This window comes from Monodon monoceros, unplaced genomic scaffold, assembly GCF_005190385.1.
Source record: "Monodon monoceros isolate NGI ecotype Baffin Bay Population unplaced genomic scaffold, NGI_Narwhal_1 Super_Scaffold_16, whole genome shotgun sequence".
Taxonomy (NCBI): domain Eukaryota; kingdom Metazoa; phylum Chordata; class Mammalia; order Artiodactyla; family Monodontidae; genus Monodon; species Monodon monoceros.
In genome coordinates, this window is record NW_021703772.1 from 61,976,385 (window position 1) to 61,990,516 (window position 14,132).

General features: G+C 41.7%; 1 protein-coding gene across 2 annotated transcripts in view; it reads right to left on the reverse strand.

The window, feature by feature from the left end:
- MYO3B (myosin IIIB) overlaps nucleotides 1-14,132 on the reverse strand; it is a 474,746-nt gene that overhangs the window by 393,985 nt on the left and 66,629 nt on the right. The window contains exon 1 of one of the 2 annotated variants that reach the window (XM_029225905.1): nucleotides 12,577-12,677. The exons of the other annotated variant lie outside the window; for it this stretch is intronic. The gene's annotated coding sequence lies outside the window, so the exon portion shown is untranslated. Of the gene's footprint in view, nucleotides 1-12,576; nucleotides 12,678-14,132 lie in introns of those variants that run through there. 2 annotated transcript variants of the gene reach the window in all.

Consider the following 14,132-nt stretch of genomic DNA (forward strand, 5'->3'; position numbering starts at 1 on the left):
ATGGCATGAAGCTGAACCTGCCCAAGGCTAAATGCAGAGTCACATACCCACTAAGTAGCTGGGTGGGTGGCCCCTAAGCAGCAGGTGAAAGGCCTAGAGGGAAAATGAAGGATAGTCCAAGGTGAGCCTTGGCTTCGGCAATAAAAGGAAGCCACGGAACAAATTTCACATGGTGCCCTTAAAACTGATATGTTTAGTGAAAAAGAAGGAAAAAAAAAACTAATCCAAAGGAAAACGGTACCCCTAATAAATTTCCTGCTCATTCACCTGTGTCTTTTTAGAGGCCCTACGAGCTGATATACCACAAGGGGTCGAAAGTAAATAGATGAGCTCAGTTCTTCCAAGGTTGAAGTGGGCACTAAACATCCTCACTGTGAAGTGTGGCCATTTTTTCCATGTCCTACTGCTCTTCCCTTGTGCTTTGCCCATCACCTCTGTGGATTAATCAAAAACTAGACTTGGCGATTCCAAGGTGACTGTACCTCAACAATAGGTTATAGATTAGACCAACTTACCATAAAATTTATTACTTATGCATTTAGTAAGTAGTTATTAAATGCCAATTGTACGCAAGCCCTGGACTAGGATCTACAAGAAGTATAAGGAAGGATAAGAAGATCAGCTCTGCCTTTAAGGTTCTAAACTTGTTTAAGAAAGCTTTATGACTTTTGGGGTAAGATGGAAGAGTGAAGTCAGGTACCAAGTTTCCCTAAAACTAAGTGAATGAACATTGTTAACAGAAAAAATTGATATCCAGCAAAGAAAACAAAACAAAATGTACAGCAGTAATCAAACAGAACAAGGGATACAATTTCATGCCACAATCTTTGAAAAGTATCGTTTGGGGAAAGTGAGAGATGGAAGATACCAGGAATGGCTTCTCTTCTCAGCCCAGCTCTCTCTCTTCTCCCAGAAGTGTGGTGAGTTTGGCAGATGGTGATTGGACAAAATTCTGAAAAACCTCATTAACACTCCCTATTTAGAGAGAAGTAGAGACAGAGGGTGAATTAGCAGCGGGGAAGTGGGTCCAGGCTCATCACTTATATATGCAATAAGAATTTAGTAGGAACCTTTTGCCTACATTACTCAAACTAAGCTTTGTGGGTCATTAAAAGAAGTAAAAGAAATAATCAGGCTCTATTCTAAAACAAGTTACATTTCCAAAGATATGTAGGAAAAGATGCCTCCTGCCAAGTAGAATAATGCTAGCACAGCATTTTAAACAATATTTTGGAAAGAAAAGCAAAGTCAATATCCATCAAGCGTGACTGTCCCTAATGTCCAATACCTTGTACTTCAGAAGGCAAAATGAACAGTCCAGACAGACAGACGGCTCCTGGTAAAATTACTGAATATAAACGATAGACAGAATTTTTCAGGTACAGAGGAGACACACACACACACACACAAATACGTACCCCAAAACAAAATGAAAAGCAAACAAAACAGAACAAAAACTCAGGCTTTTCTCCACATCAACACTCAATACTCAATAGAGGGAAATCTGTAATCCACCTGTAATGTATGTGTACAAAAGTCTGAGAGAGAAAAAAGTATGAACAAATATTTTTATATTTAGCCAAAGTGTTGTTCAAGTATAAAGACAACAGACATTTTCAGACATGCAAGAGCTCAGTGACTCCATGAGTCTTACTTAAAAAAAAAAAAAAAAAAGACAAGTCCAAAACCCAGCAAACAAAGAGATAAATGTGGAGCTCTAGTAGAAAGCCTGATAGGGATATCGGAACCTATTTATACTTAGAAATGATGCAAAGCAGCAGTATGAAGTACATTTACGGAGAGAACTGTTATACATTTCAGTAATAAAAAATAATAATAAACCAAATTCAGGGGAGGGGGAAAGTTTCTCTACTTTCTAAAGATGATAAATCAAGAAACTGAGATTTAAATATACTATTTAAAATTATAAAATTAACCAAGTGAAAAGACAATATTGACAAAAGTAAGGAGAAAGCCTATGTGTTAATTTTCTCACTCATGTCACTGAGTCAGTAAATAATTGATAAATTGATAAATAAAGGTTAAAACCACTCTATAAAGTTATAAAAGGAATCTCTGAAAGACCAAAAAATAGACTATAAATCCTTGACATTATCATTAAAATGTACACTTACTCATAAAGACACATATGTATACCATATGAAGAAAAGACAACCCATGAGGTAAGAGACAGGGGGAGCATTAAAGATAGAAAATATAATGTAAGTTAAGAAGCATTAAGAATGTAAACATTTATTATATCAATAAATATAGGATTCTTTAATGAGAACAAACCAAATCTATAAAGATCCACACTAAAATAAACTATCTAGGAGTCTTTATGACTCAGAAAGATTAAAAGTAAAAGGAGGTCAAAGATAAGCCAGTAAGATGGTAACAACAACCAAAAAAATCATAGGATTAACAGCAGAAAAGAGTAAATTCAAGGCAAAAACTATTAAAGAACAGAAAGTGTTATTAGTACATTTAGTAATAATAACTGAGCAATTACTATGCACCAGGTACTGTTCTACATGCTGTTAGAATACCAAAGTGTAAATCAGTAACGAGTGTTATAAATATTTCAGCACCAAAAATAAAGTGTTAAAATTTATAAAAGCGTAAACCTCTATAAGAACTCAACAAAACACAATAAGAGCAACAGATATTGTCAGTCATGACAGAACAAGGAGACAAAATAATATGAAATATGAATCATACAATCAATATGGTTAACCCAGTAGATACATATCAAAGTGCATAATCTAACATAAGACTTCTTTTCAAGCACTGATGGGATATTTAATTTTAAAAAGAAAGAATACATTAGGCCACAAAGTAAAGTCTTGATGCATTCTAGGAAAGTGGAATTAGAACAATCTTCTCTGACCATACTAATTTATTTACTAAAACTAAATACTAATAATAAAAACAAGAAAAAGCCTAGCTACCTGAAAATTTTAAAGCTCTTTCAGCTCTTGATGCAAAGGAAACAGTTAAAACTGAAACTAGAGTATATAAAAAATAACAATATTAAAGATAGTACGTAGCAAAAAACTTTAGAAGTTGGGCTCAAGGTAAAACTTTACCAAGCAAATTATAATAAAAATGAATTTAAAAACCATTCTATTTAGAAAGATAGAGATGGATCAACAAAATTAACCTAAGGAAAGTATACGAAAAAACAAAAGCAGAAACTAATGAATTGCAAAACAGAAAAATAATAGAATACATATATAAAGGTATGGTTTTCTGGGGAAAAACAAAATAAAACAGATAATAATAAACCAGTTTAGCCAAGAAAAGGAGATTGTTTCTAATAGAAAACAAGATACAATCTCAAGGTCCATCATTATGGAGAGATTGTGTGATAAATCCTAATAATTACATAAAATGAAATACCATCTAGCCACATGTAACCACTTAAAAGAAAGAAGGTAAGTCTGGTTTCAACTAATATGGAAAGAATGCCAATATGTACAATTACAGTTTTTTTAAAGTACTGAACAATGTGTAAAGGTAACTTTTGCACAAGTAAAAATAAACTCTACATTTATAGACATTTTATGTATATAAACTCTACATTTATAGACATTTTATGTATATGTTTATGTGTGTGTATCTCTCTCTATATGTGTCTTCCTACATTTTCCAGAAGGCTACAAACTCAAACTTTAGGGAAAGGTACCAGGAGTCAGAGAGGTTGGAAAAGAGAGAAATTAACATAATTTTTTAAAACTTTATACTTATCTATACTAGTCATATTTTGCTGGGACATAACATTATTTTATTTTAAAAGATATATATATATATATATATTTTTTTTTTTTAACAAATAAGAGCTCTCTATACAGGAGATTATTTTGGCCCAGATGCATGCTGAAATCATGTAAATCATGAAATCATGTAAAAGCAAAAACCATGTGAGGCTGTAGAAGCCCATCTTGAGAAGAACAGGAAAGCAGAGAAGTAAAAAACCAAAGGACCATGCTTGACAGACGACTGGTGAGTGGGTTCCCTATGAACCCAGGCGCTCTGAGGCCGGCTGAGCTTTGTTGTCTGTCCTTAAATATCCATGAAATTTCCTATTGCATTCTTCTAAGAAGACCCCCTTCTCAAAAGCCAATCGGAGTCCCTCACAGGCTAGCTTTAGTTCCTAACAACCCCAAAGAAGCCTGGCCTGTACCACTGTTGAATACCCTGTGTTATTCCATAGTGGAGGTGCAGCCTTACCTTGCTGAAAATAAAGCAATCTGAAGCTCGTACCCCATGAACTCCTGCGGTCAGTCATGCCTAGCGAGTATGATTTAAATAGAAACTTGTCCAGCAACATTTTATACTTGTAAGAATATTCATGATGAAGATATCCATTTTTGAGTATGTTACTCAGAATATTTTGTCTATATGTTATAATATGTTCTATACGAATCACAAATCATAGAACAATGCTTTCAAAGCTAGAGAACAGCTTTTAAAAAGAAATCAGAAGAGCGAACAGTGAGGAAAATTTGTACTAATTTAGTACAAATTTAGTATAAATTTAGTACAAATTTGTAGTTGTACTAATTTCAGAGGAAATTAGTACAAATATTAAATATAATAAACATGCAGAGACACACAAAATAAGAAAGCACGTAGTACATAAGCATGAACAAATTAGAGAATAATTCCAAACTAACATATAAGCAAGTACATGATATAATGGCCAAGGCTGGTAAGAAAGAGACTAGGCCCATTTGTAGGAATTGACTTCTTCACAAACAAGCAATCTGCACATGGTTAGATAGAACCCACTCAAGGACAGCACAGATGTCATCTCTTCTGGAAGGCCTTTCCTACTTTTCCCAGTAGAGGTGCCCTTTCTTAATGGTCTCACTGTATTATGTACTCTTTTCTAGGAGTTATCACATTGCCTGACATTTATTGTTCACATGTTGGTCTTCTCCACCAGTGACTCCTAGAGGAGGCCATGCCTTAATAATTTTCTCTGCCTCATCAGCAAATACCCAATGTATAATAAGTGCTCAGTAAATGTTTATTTAACATAGGATTAAAAATCAGAATTTTAAAAAGCAATGAGGTCTTCTCAATTTTAAAAACAGTTCTAGGGCTTCCCTGGTGGCGCAGTGGTTGAGAGTCCGCCTGCCGATGCAGGGGACACGGGTTCGTGCCCCGGTCCGGGAAGATCCCACATGCCACAGAGCGGCTGGGCCCGTGAGCCATGGCCGCTGAGCCTGCGCTTCCGGAGCCCGTGCTCCGCAACGGGAGAGGCCACAACAGTGAGAGGCCCGCGTACCGCAAAAAAAAAAGAACAACAACAAAAAACAGTTCTAGTTTCATAAAACACTAAAGAAAATACAAATAAAAGAATAAAAATATTAATACTCATAAAATTCCACCATCCAAACATAACCACTCTTAATTGTAAATATCATTGCAGATACAAACACACACACACACACACACACACTCATATACACTCACATAAAGATGAATGGCTTTGTTTGTTTCACAAGGCTGACAATCTGGTTTCTAGCCCAATCTCCTTACAGAATTGCTATTTCAAAGGCTTCTATCAGTCATGAAATTCAAGACACTTAATCCTCATCCTCACCCTCCAGGGCATCAGCCATTGCTCACTGCCTTTACCTTTCTAAAACACTCCCCTCCCTTTGTTTCCTTTACATCTTACTTTCCTGGTTCCAATTCTGCCTCTCCATTCTCTCATTAATGTGGACATTTAAACTGAAGTCCTGCCTTCAGTCCTCCACTTGTCTCCCAAATGGCTCATCTACACTGAAGGTTTTAACCATCATGCCTTGGCACGTGGCGCCATCTTTCCAGCCCTATTTTGTTCGATTCCTCTGGCCCCAGTCCAGGATTACTAACTGCTGGCCACACATCTCCACTTACATGCACCCCCTAATCCTCAGACATAGCACGTATAAAACTAAAACAACCACCTGTGGTTCCTCAAAGCCACTACTCAATGCCCAATGTCCATCAGGGGTCCCATCGTTTTCCTGGTAGCCCAAGCTACTGCCTCACTCTCACATTAGTCGGCCACTCAGCCATGTCCATTCTTTGCTCATTCCTGTGCCTCCATTTTCACCCCCGCTGCTGCCACCTCTATGCATCTCACAGGGGATGGCTACAAAAGCTTTCTTGTCTCCCTCCCTCTAGTCTTCTTCTATTACAACTCCTAATGGACCTCACAACCAGATACAACATCCAAAGCCATCAATTCACTCATGCCACAATCTCGCTTAAACAAATAACCTCTGATGGCTCCCTATTGCTAAATTAAATAAAGACCAAATTCTTCAAATATTTAAGCAACCTAAATGCAGCTTCCATTCCTGTGTCAAAACTCCTGTCGTTCCCTTGTGTCAAGCTTATAATGAACTTCAACCTAACCCCTTGCCATTTCCTGAACCATCCTTGGACGTCCACACCTCTGTCATTTTGTCCAGGCGATTTCTACCCCCAGGAGTGCTCATTCCACCACATCCATTCATCAAGAATCCTGCCAGCCCTTCAAGAGCCAGCTCATGTTCCCTAAGCCCTCCCCAAATAGGCAGCACCTCCTCCTCTGAACCTCTATGGTGCTCATATATGAGGAGCTGTCCTGTGGTGTTGCTCTGTGGATAAACCTCAACACCCAAACAGGCCCTGGGCACCTTATAGACAGGGACTGTCTAATTCATATGAGTCCCCTCTGCACTTGCATCAGCTGTCACTCAACAAATATTTATGAAACCAAAGAAGAGGATGAGTGCGGTTAAACAGAAAGGGCTGAATCTTGGAGTCCCAAAGCAAAAACTTAAGCTGACCCTTGAAGAAAGTATATGCCTTGAATTAGTGGGGACTGCGGAAAAGATATTCAAGAAAAAAAAAATTAATGGAGGCAGGTTGGGCATTTTCAACAAGAAAGCCCTTCACTGTGCAGGGCTGTCCTGCAAGTATCAGGATCCTGCGCCCTGGCTCACTCTGTGCCAGCCCCCCTTCCACTGTGACAACCACAGACAGCCCCCGGCCCTGCTTCCAGGTGAGAAGGATTAATTGAAGGTGCTGCAGAGTGAGCTATGGGCACTGGAGGGAACTGCTGGACCCTGACAAGATTTGACTGGAGCGAAAGAATTACTTCCATTGAGGAGGTGAGAAGAACACCCAGCACCATCTATCTTTCAACGCCTCATGCTGCTGTGGAGGATATAAAGCAACTGACAGCCACTCTTTTTCTTCTTTTTTCCACCAGCTTCACTCACACACACACTGAGAAGCAGTGAAAAATAAGGTGAAGGCTGTGGTCTCCAGCCCTGGGTTCAAATCTCAGCTTTTACATTTACTAGCTTTGTGGGCAAGGGGAGAATTGCTTAACCTTCTGTGCCTCTGCTTCCTCGTCCATTAAACAGAAATAATGAGTACGCACCTTTCAGAGTTGTGTGGTAGTCCCAGCCAACAGAAAGCACAAAACACACTGTTTATTATCACATCTGGGAAAAATCCACTCATGAGAAAAGAGTGGAATATCACCACTACATACCCTTTTAGTAACCAGTAAAACCTCTTCTATCATAGAGAACATTTTCTGAGTAAATACTAGATGCTGGACACAATGCCAGGTGCCATAACTCCATGAGACAGTAACTATTACTATTTCCACTTTACAGATGGGAAAACTGAGTCATTGAAAAGTTAAGTAAGTTAAGCTGGGAGCCAGGATTTAAATCTTTTTGTTTATCCCACTATGACTCATTGATTCAACTAATATTTGATGAGCATCTACTAAGTGTTGGGCACTGTTCTAGGTGCTGAGGACACAGCAATGATCAAAAAAGGCTAAAACCATGCCTTAGTGAAGCTTACATTCTAGTAGGGGGAGAGAGAGAATCAACAAAATAAATAAATATAATAAATAGATGATGGGTAGTGATCAACTGCTAGGAGACAATTAAGTAGGGAAGGTGAATAGAAAGAGTGGTGGTAGGTAGGGGAACTGCAATCCTAAAATGCATGGCCAGAGAAGTATCATTGAGCAGGACGCATTTGAGAAATGAGAGGAAAGAGGTGAAAGAGTAAAACTCTTAGCCAGGCGGTGGGGGTGGGAGCCATTCCAGATAGAGGGTATAGGAAGTGCAAAGGCCCTGAGGCAGGAGTTTGCCTGGCTTACCCAGGGAATAGCAAGAAGCCAGGGCAGCTTCAGTGGAATAAGCAAGGCAGAGAAGTAGAAGTTGGCGTCAGAGAGATATGGGGTGGGGAAAGAAGATCATGTAGGTCTTCATCAGCCTTGTAAGGTAAGGACCTGGCTTTTACTTAGACAGATAGAAAGCTGTTGGTGGGATTTGAGCAGGCGGGACATAATCTGACTTATGTTCTAACAAGTTACTCTGGTGGCTGCATGGCAGGTGGACTGAAGGAGATGTCACTTGGAGGTCCCTTAAGAACAGCCAAAGTTATTGGCAAGAACAAAGAAGCAACAGTGTCTTCCTCAATTCTAGCAGGTGTGATCACAATGGACTTTTTTTTTTTTCAGAGCCAAGTGCTTGGGAAGCCTATTTCCACTCTATCTAAGATGTTTGTTGAATACATAGGTCATAGGGAACCCTCATCAACTATACTGTACTGGGACCCTTTCTAAAACAAACTGTCAAGATGCACCCACAGTAGCTGGCTGGAAATTGCTACATTCTCACTCATCACTCCTCAGTGTTTCCCTCACTTTGGGAGGTGAAGCTGAGTACAGAACTGGTTGTCCAGTCTTAGTACAAGGTAAGCGTGCTATGATCGGAACATTTAGAACACGGTCAAGTGGTAGGACAAAGTCCAAAGAGAGCTAGGCTTAAGCTTAGCCAGATATTCCACAAAATGCATATTGACACCTACTCTGAGCAAGTCAATGAGAGACTCTAAAATAAATCAAATTCAGCCCTGACCTAAGGGGGCATACTGTTAAGTATGTGAAAGGATACGACTTGAACACAAGTCACTAGACAGCAATAAGTATATACTACACATGATACACTATATAGTATATTTACTTGAATAGAGTTATATAGTTACTTATAGTTACTGGAATACTTGAATACAAGTAACTACACTGCAAAATAGAAAGTGACAAATGTCCCATAAGGAGGGAAACAGTCTATCCAGCCCAGAGGATCCAGGGGTGGCATCTGACTTGGCCTTAAAGAGGAAGCTGGAGCTAGAGACACGGAGATGGGCAGAAGGCATGCCAGGCAGAGGGAGCAGAGGGAGAGACTAGAAAATGGAGGACTCAGGATGGGAACAAAGGTTGGGAGAATTTCAGGAGACCCACAACGTATTTATAATGAAGATTCTGGGCCCACTCCCAGCATTTCTGAGTTGATGGGTGGAGAAATCTGTATTTTTAGCAAGAACCCTCAAGTAATTCTAAAGCAGTTATTTCTCACTCAACTCCACCTCCACCTCCACTTTGAGAAACACCAGTAGACATGAGTTAAAACCACCCCATGTAGTTTTCCTTATTATTCTCTCTCATATAATCCTGTTTATTTCCTCTACAGCACTATTATAGATACTATTTATATATCCATTTACTTACTATTGTTTCACTCCACAGGATATGAGCTCTATTAAGTCACCAACATAGAACAGATACTAAACACTGGCAGAATGTTGAATGGTAGAGCTGGATCTAAATCCTGGAGGCCTTGAAAACCCCACTAGCTGTGTAAACCTTATTCTAAAGGCAAGTCACTTAACCTCTCTGTGCCTCAGTTCCTCCTTCTGTAGAATATGGATAATAAGAATACCTTCTCTATGGGCTTGTTCTATGGATTAAGATAAACATGCAAATACATGTAAACTTCCTAGATCTATTCCTGGTTCACAGCAAGCTCTCAATAAATTATTATTATTATTAGCCAGTGGGAAGCTATGGACGTTTCCAAACCTAATAGTAACCTAATGGTCCGTTTAGGAAGATTCACCTGGTAGGAGCATGCAAAGATGGATGAAAGGAGGTGACTCTAATTAGGAAGATGAACCAGAAGGCTACTGTGGATTTGGGTTAGAATTATGAGGGCTTGTACTAAGACAGAAGTCTCAGGAAGAGAGAGAGGGCTATCTGGGAGAAGATTAATAGTAGCAGAATCAACAAATTTGGGGTAAAACATAGGCTGTAGAATGAAAAGAAACAGAAGAATTAAAAAACAGCTAAAGTTTTGAGCCTGGAGAGCTAAGAGACAGTCGACCAAAATGGAGAGCCCTGGAGAAGGCGCGGTGGTGGGGAGAGACTCCGAGTCCTTTTGGGGACCTGCCGAGTTGAAGGATAAGCGACAAGAATGCGGAACTGGAGCTCAGGAAAGAGGCTGCGCTGGAGAACTGACTGCAGAACAATCTGTAGAGAGGCATGTTTACCTGTGACCCTGCTGTGGTTCCCAAGGCAGAGGTGGGTGTGGGGGAGAGGGGGCAAGGGCAGAATCTCACACAATCTGTCCACTGAGTGCGGGTGCAGGGCACGGAAGAGGAGCCACAGGAGGGGCCGACGGGGAGGTAGAGAGACAACAGAGAGCAGAGTTTTGAGAAGTGGGGTTAATACTGGGGCTAAATGCCCCTGAGTGGAAAAGGAGGAGAAGGGTTAAGGAAAGGTCTTCAAAAAGGAGGCTCCAGGTGAGAGTATGGCCAGGACTTGAACCACCCCATCTGGGAGCTAAAAGCAATTGTTCCTAAATGGCCTCCAGGTGGCGTGGTCAGCCCTGTCCACAGAACTGCATCTCGGGGGGCAGCTGGGCCCAGCACACGGTCACTCTGCCTGGAGAATGGCTCTGAGCTGCAGGGACCCTGTGCTCACAGGGTGGCAGGGAAAGATAATGGGTACGAGCCAAACATTTTTTTTTTAAAGGATTACAGAAAAATCAGACAAAAGTCATAGTTTCATGGGCTCGTGATAAAGCCATTGTCACTCAGGCCTCTAACATTTGCAAAATAGCTCCTGTAGATGAAAAAGTCTCAATTAGCTGCCTAAAAATACATTTCCAGGTAAAGATGGATGAAAGGAGGTGACTCTAATTTGTGAAAGTGAACATACTTTACAAAAATTATGAGTGAAAAAAAAAGCATTAATAAACAGAACATGTTCTGTAAAATCCTTGCTTTTACTTAGAGAAATAATGCCATTTTTCTATGGTGAAATCTTTTGCTCCGAGACAAAAAGTCACTGCTATGGACTAAATGTTTGTGTCCCCCCCCCAATTCAAATGCTGAAGCCCTAATCCCCAATGTGATGGTATTTGGAGGTGGGGCCTTTGAGAGGTGATTAGGTCATGGAGCCTTCAGGAATAGGCTTAGTGCCCTTATAAGAAGAGACAAAGAGAGGTGATCACTCTCTCCCTGCCACGTGAAGACACAGCAAGAAGGTGTCAGTCTGCAAACCAAGAAGTGGGCTCTCAACAGAACCCAACAATGCTGGTACCCTAATTTTGGAATTCCCAGACTCCAGAAACTGTGAGAAATAAATTTCTGTTTTTAAGCCACCTAGTCTTTGGTGTTCTGTTATAGCAGCCTGAACAGACCAAGGTAGTCACCAAGCTATATCAGAGAACAAAACAGAAAACTATCTCATTTCATCATCAAGGGCTATATGTGGATGGGAAGGAAATCTTACAAATTTACAAGATTTCTTATTCTAACAAGGTCTAAATTACTTCAAAATATAACTAATTAATAAGCACTTTTTATGAACAATCAATAAGTCTGGTCAGCTCTACTCTAAAAATACATTCCTGAATCCAGATACCTGTCACCACCACCACCAGGGCCACCACAAGCCCCCAAGGAGCCTTTTGGGCATCTTAGAAAAAGGACCCCTCACCACCTCTGCCAGGCCCCTCCATCACGGCACTATATGCAGCCCTGCCACCTCCTCCAGGGGTCCAAGCCACCCAGGTCCCCACCTGGACCACAGTCATGGCCTCCCTTCCTGTCTCCGGCTTCTGTTCTCGCTCCCCGTCCCCAATAGTCTGTTCCTCACTTAGCTACAAGCAAAATCTGTTTTTAAAGTTACACCAAATGCTACTGCGTTTAGAACAGGATCCCACCTCCTGCCACGGCCCACAAGGCCCTTCATCGCCTAGGGCGTTTTCCCTCTTTGACCTCCAACTCTCATCACTGGCGCGTTGTCACCACCATCTCGCTGTCCCGCTGTCCCCTCGGCAAGCGGAGCTCACCCCGCCAGAGGCGGTAGCTGATGGGAAGCATCCCCTACTCCACTCCCGCGGGGCAACGCGGCAACCTCCTTCCCATCACTCACGGCTATGCTCACACGTCTCGTCCTCAGAGGAAGCTTCTGGAACCACCCGGTTTATTGCGGATCCCAAGGGGTGAGAGGTAGTGTGCCGGATGGGCTGGGGTCCAGGGAAGAGTCACGCTCAGAGGGACAGAGGTCGCGGTTGGAATGGGTGCGAGGAGGAAGATCACCGCTGCCTTTTGTGGGGACCCCTGAGCAGCCCCGGGGGAACTCGTACAGAGCCCCGAGCAGCAGAAAAGAAAGTGAAAAATTGGTTCGTTTGCTTTTCAACCGTTGAGTCTTACCTGAGACCTCGGGTTGGGCAGAAGGTGACCCTGTTGGGCGACGGCACGGGGAACAGCCCAAGGGGATCCCCAGCGACGACCAAAGCAAGGAAGCAGGAAGAAGCCAGGTCCTAACCGGAAGTTCTCCCCTCTCCCGCGCCAGGCGGGTCTGCTGCTGCGCAGTGGCTGCTGAGCAGCGGAGCCAGGTGAATTCTAGAGCAGGAGGAAAAAGGCCTTTCTTCCCTTGGGTGGTGGAAAGTGCACTCAACCGGAAACCAGGAGACCTGGTCTGGAGAGGCAAGCTCGTATTTTTGGAATCCTGCCAAGTGTCTTAAGTCTCTTCACCTCTTTCTGCCTCAGTTTCCTCTTATGCAAAATGAGATGGTTGAACTAATCACTGTTTTCCGAAGTCTGCCCCAGGCACCGCTCACTGAACTTGCTCAAACCCAGAGCTGCAGACACCCGATCTCCAGGGGAGAGACCAGGAATGGATGTTTGACAGAGCTCCCTGGGCGAGACCAGTGATCTCTAGGTTTTTCTCTAAGTTCCCTTCCCTAGCGTTCTATGAATTGTAAACCTTAAACCTATACAAATACTCGGAGAAAAAAAGAATCATGGCATAATTGAATTTATCTACTATCGTTCAAATCGTCGTTCCCAAATCACAAAGCAGTCACGATGTTGCAGGCACTAAGGAACAATACACACCCACAGCCATGACAAATGATTAACTAAATGCTCAGATTTTTCACTTCCTCACCAATGTATGGGGAAATTTATCTTAGCTTTAGATGCCTTAAACCTGAGTGAAATACATTAAAAACAACTGCAAGTTACTGATGACTAATGCCCTTCAATTTGGCCTCAAGCTGAGAAATTCTGTGCAGAAATAAAGTGGTTTATAATCCCACAGGTCCATTCTATTATAAACTGCAGGTGGCAAATCAAGTGGCTATGAACTATGCTGTGTGTGTGTGTGTGTGTGTGTGTGTGTGTGAAAAATCAATGCTCAAGGAGGGTATTTCTGCACTCCTTTAATGGGAATTTAACAGCCCAGAAAAAAGGCAGATGCTAGTCTTGAGGACCGAGGAATCTGGGTGGTGCCTGACAAGGGTCTGAGGCCAGAGTAACTGTAACCCCCCTCTCCTGCCCACCAGCCAGGGCAGCTGCGCCTGCCCTTTGCAGAAAAGCAATTGAAAGCAAGCACAGAAGAAAGCTGGAAGGAAAATAACTGCAACTCACATTGATGACCTATTTTCTGAATCCGGCTTATCTGAGATTGGATTGTCATTCTTCCAAACAACAGCCGAACACTTCAGGCCCAGGAAATGGCGTCTTTGAGGAAAGCATGGACCAGAATGTACAACACATCGTCACCAGAGGACTTTCTTCCAACCCAGGTTCCAAGTGGTGTAGCTTCACAGGGCTATTGTGGGAGCGGCTGATAAATCTACCAAATCCTTGGGGGTGCTTCACTATTAGCCAAGATTAACATGATGCTAATTGGTAGTGAACCTGATCCATTTAGTGTCTCCTACCAGCATAAGCAGCAGAATCAAAACCATCCTCCCAGGCTC